Source organism: Brassica oleracea, chromosome C7 (assembly GCF_000695525.1).
Source record: "Brassica oleracea var. oleracea cultivar TO1000 chromosome C7, BOL, whole genome shotgun sequence".
Taxonomy (NCBI): Eukaryota; Viridiplantae; Streptophyta; class Magnoliopsida; order Brassicales; family Brassicaceae; genus Brassica; species Brassica oleracea.
In genome coordinates, this window is record NC_027754.1 from 4,955,570 (window position 1) to 4,963,308 (window position 7,739).

At 27.3% G+C, this 7,739-nt stretch overlaps 1 long non-coding RNA gene across 1 annotated transcript; it reads right to left on the reverse strand.

The window, feature by feature from the left end:
* Positions 1-482: 482 nt before the first annotated feature.
* On the reverse strand, positions 483-1,539 carry LOC106304765. Its single transcript, XR_001262826.1, has 4 exons — positions 1,439-1,539; positions 1,249-1,353; positions 1,026-1,159; positions 483-944 (listed from the first exon to the last, which is right to left on the reverse strand). It is a non-coding gene; the product is annotated as an uncharacterized LOC106304765 (long non-coding RNA).
* Between the last annotated feature and the right edge of the window lie 6,200 nt (positions 1,540-7,739).

A 7,739-nucleotide genomic window follows, 5' to 3' on the forward strand; every position in this document is an offset into this window, starting at 1 on the left:
GGATTCTACGAATGAAATCACTTGGAGAATGTTCTCAACTCAATTACGGAGCTCCTCGAAGAAGAATCAGATCAAACGGAGTTCATATGTGACAGTTATGCCATTTACAAATCAGATAATTTTCAGTTCTCGCGAATTCAGACCACCCGAGAAGCTAGAAATGGCTAATCTTCTTTCTGATGAACCAACGACCAATTAAATCATGCCAAAGGTGATTATTCATGTTCTAAATGTCCAAGAAAGTCTTGGGCTTGATGGTTTTCAAAAAGATTCAAAAACAGACTTGTTTGGGCCAAATGGAGAAACCGATAAAATATTGGCTAAGGGAAAAGATGGATTTCGACCAGGCCTCAAAGGGACATGTCTTGGCCCATATCATGAGCATATTCTTCACTTTTCAAAGTCCTGGTCGTGGCTATATCAAGAGGCAGTCCAAGTTTCAGTCAAAGACTTTATTTAGTCAAGTCTTTGCTTCCATTTTCAATGACTTGTTTTTAGCACATTCTTCTTTGGATCTCTACAACTTGTAATCCTATAAATAAGGCCTAAGAGCCACGAAATAAGACAACCTTTTTTCCCCTTTTATTGAGTTTATCTCCTTTGTTATTTGTAGAACACTTCTTGTTTCTTGGTGTGGTTAGCTCCAAGTAAACTTCTCTATTTCGTTGGACTTGTGCGTCATATCAAGCAACGTATAGAAACCTTTCTTTTGTTGGACTTGTGCGTCATATCAAGCAACAACTGAAGTTTGGTAGTATCAAGAGACTTTCCGCCCCTCTTGTGTCACTGTTCAATCCATCAGTTCTCCCTTTTGGCGAGTTCATATTCCTTAGTCCGGTTGAGTACCTCTACCAGTACCTCTACTAATCGCATGCCCTTCTTTCCAAGTAATCGAGCGCTGTGGCTTTTTTTGCAGGCTTCAACAATCTCCTTCACGGACCTACCTGCTCACACATACTTTCTCTAAATTCATTCTCTCTTTTTTTTCCTTTAGTAGAGAATCTATTTGCATATGTAGTATGTACCTTTCCTGGTACCAACATTGAAGATTCCAATTTTGCGAGGCTTAGCCTTTACAAGAACTTTAACATGAGCGCATCAACGAAGTATGTGACATAATCATGTATGCAAGTCCCATCAAGAGTCTTGTAGTATGTTCCTTTAATATGCAGACAAAAACAAATAAACACCAAACAAAGATTGGTATGTGTGAATCTAATGACACAAAGCAAAGAGAGCGATAGTTACCTGTAGACCAGGAATGATGCCTCGTACATCATCAAAGCAAGCACAGGAAATCCTTCCATGCTCTCTGAGTTGATAGCGAGATGATAAGATGAGCTAAGCCGTCTTCTGCAACTCCATATAAAGTGTTTGAGGAAAATGAAAAAATGAAAGAAGCTGAAAGGATAAAGAAGTTGTCGATTCCATCATTAACCTCTATCAATTAAAAGACGGAGAGTGGAGCATTAAACTAATTTCATCGGTCACAAACATCTGAAGGCAGCTTGGAATCTCTAGAGACAAAGGTACAAAATGTTTCGGTGGTGGGCATGCTAACCTATTTTGATGAAATATTAAAAACTCAAAATAAATTTAAATGGGCCAACGACTTTACTAATCTCGTTTTCCGTCGGACCAAATAAATGACTGAAACCTTTTGTACCTTCGAAATCAACTTAAATAGAAAACAGAAGCTCAAATAAAAAAAAGTCAAAGCCCAATTCGAAATATCAGCGAATGATAGGATGACATATAGCGAAAAATACTCCAAAAAAAAGAAAAAAACCTACTTTATTAGTAAAAAAAATATTATGGTTGGACTAAGCCAAAAATCTATATTTAATATCCTTATTAAAGGGCTAGATATATATATCATAATATGGTTGGGCTAGATCAAAAGTCTACATTTAATATCATTATTATGGGTTGGCTATGGCTAATCCTAGTTCTGCCTATCATGGCTAAAATAAAGTTAGAGCTAAAATAAGACTGGATTTAAATCATGTTCTGGATGGGCTTGGCCAGAAATCTACATTTAATATTCCTATCTCTGTAGCTATATCGACTTTCTCAGCGTTTTGGTTCCTCCAATGCTAAAGTTTCAAGGTGGTGAAGCTCCAAATATGCGCTGAAACAAGCAAATCACTAATCGTTCCAAACAGAGGCTTCAATCTGAATTATTATCTGATAAAGTTTATGTATTGAGAAACATAATAACTGGTTTAGACGATGGCTGATGTGGACTTCTAGGTTTGGAATTGAGAAGATAGGATTAAGGGTATGACTGGTTTTCCCGCTACCACCCGCAAACGCAGCTTTTGCGGCTGGTAACGGTTGTTGGCGTTTTGAAACAATTGCTCAAACCGCTCCAAACCGTTCCAAACCGCTCCAAATCGCTCTAAATCTCATAAATTCAAAAGCTGGTTCCAGCTAGCGTTTGCGGTTGGTAACAGTTGTTGGCGTTTTCCAACAATCGCTCAAACATTTTCAAACCACTTCAAACCACTCTAAACTTCATAAATTCAAAAGCTGGTTCCAGCTAGCGTTTGCGGTTGCGGACGGTTGCGGGAAGATAATTTTTTTTTTCTTTAAAAAAATGGTTTGTTTGGGGTTAATATCTTGAGTTCGATTAGATTCTTATGACTGCAAGTTTTTGATGAATGCGACGAGAACGCTTGATGAAATACCACATAAAAAGTCATATTGGTGGGCATATCGGTTTAGTTTTGGGTTCGGTTTGAGTTTGGTTTGGGTTCGGGTAATTGGTTTTATAAAACTAAACCCAATCAAAACCAAAATAACTTGGGTTTGGGTTTGGTTTAGGTTTAGTTCGGTTTGGTTTAGGTTTAGTTCGGCTCACTTTATTATGGTTTGGTTTGGTTCGGTTATAAAATTTGTATCAACTTATAAAAATTAGGGATGGAATATAAACTTTGTTAGCTAATCGCCTAATCCATTACTGAGAATGTATCCAAAAACTAAAAGCACACGAATATTGTTTTTAGTACGATCTTTAGGTATTATGTATTATGAATTGGAATTAGAGAATATATATTAGAAAAAAGGAAACTAAAAAAATTTACAATATGTTAATATACATATATATATATATATACTATATATATATATATATACTGTATATATATTATTTATTAATAGATAAAAAAACATATTGGATTATCGTTTTGGTTCGGTTTAAAACCAAACCAAACCAAATCATTCGAGTTGAGTAAAACATGAACCAGTTGGAATATATAAAGAACACGGTTTGGTTAACTTCGGTTTAATTTCGGTTGGATTGGTTTGGTTTGGTTTTTTTGCCGGTCCCTGATATTGATAGGAAAACAGTTAATAGTTGCCAAATATATAAGAAATAGAGAGTTATAAAGATTTCAGTAGAAAATTGGAATTTTTTAAGAAACAATGCTTGAAAGTATCTCAAAGAGTCAAATTGACTATGCCAAACTTCCAAAATGTCAAAAAAAAAACCTTTGAGGAAGTAATGCCAGATTTTTTAAATACATACCAAAGTTTTCATATAGTTCTAAAAAGCATGCATATTATTAGTAATTTTAGTATTTCCTCAATATGCCCTTTTGAAACAACATTTATCTTTGTTTTGAAATCTCTGTATCCTACAGAGTATTATAATTATGTTGACCAGAGAAACGTTTAAAAAAAATCAGAGAAATAAATTTACGAAAGATATATATATATATATATATATATATAAAAGAAATGACGTGATTACTTTTGTATATAGGGTATGAGGCTTGTTGTGCAACTTTGTTTGTATAAGGTTAAAAAAATTAAAGCTTATACAGATAAACTTCTTAATAAAGATACCAACACATCATAATTTGTTTCTTTCATAACATCATTGTTATTTTTAATAACATCCCTTCCATTGGGGCGCTGGACCCCCTACGGGGGGATAGTTGGGAATGTGGCTGCCCAGATACCAGAGTTATCAAAAAAAAATCATTGTTATTTTTAAAACCAATTATAAGAATTTTTTTATGTTGTTTAAAAATTTTAAATAATAAATAACACATTCATCTCAAACATAGATTTATCTTAAATATAAATAATTATACTATTATTATTACTTTCGGATTTAATTTTATTTATTAAAATATATAAGTGGATAAAACTGTTTTTTCACATCTAATAAGATGTAGTTTTCAAAAAATAAAATAAAAGGTGTGATTTTCAAATTTCAAACTGCAAATAGAGTATTTTTTAAATTATCCCTTTTATTTAAAATTTTCAGATAGTTAGTTAATATACTTTTTTCTATTTCTTATATTATATATTTTTATTATTTTTTTCTTATATATTGTATATTTACTTATACTAATATTACGCTAGATGTTTAATGTAATATTCTTATTTTTTATATTGTATATTTACTTATTGTTTAATTTTTTATTATATTATATATTTATTTATTCTAATATTTTTGCTTTTATATTAAATAACAATATTAAAATCAATTTTTAACGTAGTATTTGTATTTCTTCTACTGCATATTTACTTATTTGTTTTCTTATATTGCATACAGATAGATTTTTAATGTTATATTTATATTTATTATATTGAATAGTTACTTCTTATATATTTTTATTTTTCTTATATCAAATGGTGATATTACGATAGAAATTTTATGTAAAATTTATGTTTCTGATATTATATATTTACTTATTATTTTTTATTGTATATTTATTTATCATCTATTTTTAATACCACTTAGTTTTTAATATGAAAAACACATAATTAATGATAAAATGATAAATCCTTATAAATTTAACAATTTCATAAAAACTAATGCAATGTTTACAGTGAAAAGATAATTCTTTCACATTCTTTTAGATTCCTATTATTGATAGATTAATTTATACCAACTCTATTTTGACTAATGTAGTATTTACATTTTTTATATTGTATAATACTTTTTAATGTAGTATTTTCATTTTTTAAGTTATGTACTTACTTATTATTACTTTTTATATATTATATATTTACATATTTAAATGTATTTAATTTTTACATTTTAAGATAGATGTCTAATGTAGTATTTTCGTTTTTTAATTTTTAATTTACATTTTAAGATAGAAGTTTAGTGCTTAATGTACTTTTTCCAATTTTATATCATGTATTTACTTATTAATATTATTTTCATATATTTTATGTTTACTTTATATCTATATTTTACATTTTAAAATAGATGTTTAAGGTTTAATGTACTTTTTCTATTTTTTAAATTGTGTATTTACATTTTAAGATAAATATTTAATGCTTAATATATTTTTCTATTTTTTTATATTATGTATTTACTTATTAATTTTTGTTTTAGTATATTATATATTTTTTTAAAATTTTGTATTTACTTATTATTGTATATATAATTCGTATATTATATATTTACATATTTAAATGTATATTTACTTATATTTTCGTATGATTTAATGTATATATGGTAATAATGTGTAGCATGGTAATGTGATTTAATGCAATAAGGTAATAATATTAGTCATGCCACATGGCTTATTTTTGAAGAGGGTTTTAAAACGATGTGAATGCTCTCTGGAGCCTCGATTAGTCCATTTTATTAGTATAGATTTTGATCAGTTCTTTATATATTTATATACTACATAAATTAATAAATACAAAACAATTTATAGAAGTCGATATAGTGGTATCATATTTATATAAAAATATAGTCATATCTATAATAATTATTAATCTCTTATAATGTCTATATATGCTTTATAAGTAATTAGGCTTTGCAGATTGGATATATTATATTTACCGGAACATGTGAGAACTTTGATTTAAAAAATGTTTTCCATTTAAGTCAAATAATATAGTGAATAAGGTAATGTTATGATTGAAAATAATTCTAAGATGAATTTTTGGTTCATTGATGGTATGGTTTGTATTACTATTTAGAGAGAAAAAAATATTTGGCAAAAATGTATGAAAAATTGGGAAGACATTAGCAAAAAATTAATAAAAAACGAAATGATAACGAGGAAGTTAAGAAAAAGCCGAAAGAAGATACATAATATGTGTTGGAAAAATAAATGTGATAGTTATATATATAATTCTATGAGCATTTGTTATTTCTAAATACTAGGATGTGGATCCCCACAAAATCGTGGGGGAAAGTTAATATTAAGTTGTCAATATTAATTTAAAATGAGTGCATATAACTAATTTAAAATATATGGAAAAACTGATATAGTTAATATAGAAACATTAAATATGAAACATAAAATATTAGAACTTTATTATAAATAAATTTATTGAAAACACTAATGCCAAAGTGATGCAATCCTTCAAAATTATTAGGTTTAATAGTCACTATTAAATTTTCAATATTATTTTAAAATTATTATATATTAAATGTTTAAAACCAAAATGATAATATATAAAATGTTTTAAAATATATATAACTTATATATTTAAAATAAAAAATGAAGATGAAAAATAAGATTATCAGAATTGTATTATAAATAAAAGATAAAACACTAATGCCAAAATGAATCAATCCTTCAGAAGTATTAGGTTTACTAATTAAGATTAAATTTTCAATATTGTTTTAAAATGATTATATACTAAATGCTTAAAACAAAAAGGGTGATATTTAAATGATTTTTTTTCAAAAACTATAATTGTTATAGTTAAAAAGGATTGAGGATAATTTTTTAGTTAAATTTATTATAAATAAAGATATAAAACTAATGCCATAGTGATGCAATCCTTCAGGAGTATTTACTAATGATAAAATATAGGTTTAGGGAAGCAAATGATAGTTATCTCGAAAAAATAAAACACATGATAATCTTGAGAACCATATAAAGCACATATTTCACAACCAAATAAAAACTATTTTACAATGTAAATATTTTTTAATAAAATATCAAATTCTAAATACCAATTCAAATTTGAAACAAGATAAATAGAAGTCCAAATTGATTTGGTTCACAAAATATATTGGAACACTTTCCCAAAACTGTTTATTAAAAATTATATATGTGAACAAATGAGTTTTTTTTCCAGTGAATCTAAATTGGTGTTCAATTTTACATTATTTTAAAATAATTTTTTATAGTATAAATTTTTTCTTCCAAATTATAATTTTGAGATTATGCAAATAAAATCTACAAATGAAAAGATGTATGAAATAAAATTTGTGAGAAATAGAGTTTAAAAGGCATGTGTTAAAACTAAATAGAGACAACTTTCCATATAAATAAGCGATCATAACCAGAAAAATATAGCAAAACAAAATTCAAGACCCAATAATAATTGTTTCTTTCTTATTCCCTTTTTCAATTCTAGGTTTCACAGCAATTTTTAACTTTTGTTTTGCTTATTGGATAAACTAAAAATATATTTGTAAAAGTTATGATAAGGATGATGGTTTCCCTCTAAGACTATTAAATTTTTACTATATTTTTCAAACCATGAGAACTATTAATGTTTGCTTTCTCGGGTAGAATGTGACGTAGGGGTGTTTTATCCGGATTTCGGTTCGATTTTTTTGGTTTTTCGATATTTTGGTTTACAAAAATATAGCTATCATATTAAAACCATATCTACTTTGGTTTGGTTCAGTATATATACTATCTATTTTTGATTTATTTGGTTTATATCAAAAACCATAGATATATTTATTTTTATAATATTTTGTAAAATTTAATTTATATGATAAGATATCGGTTTTATTA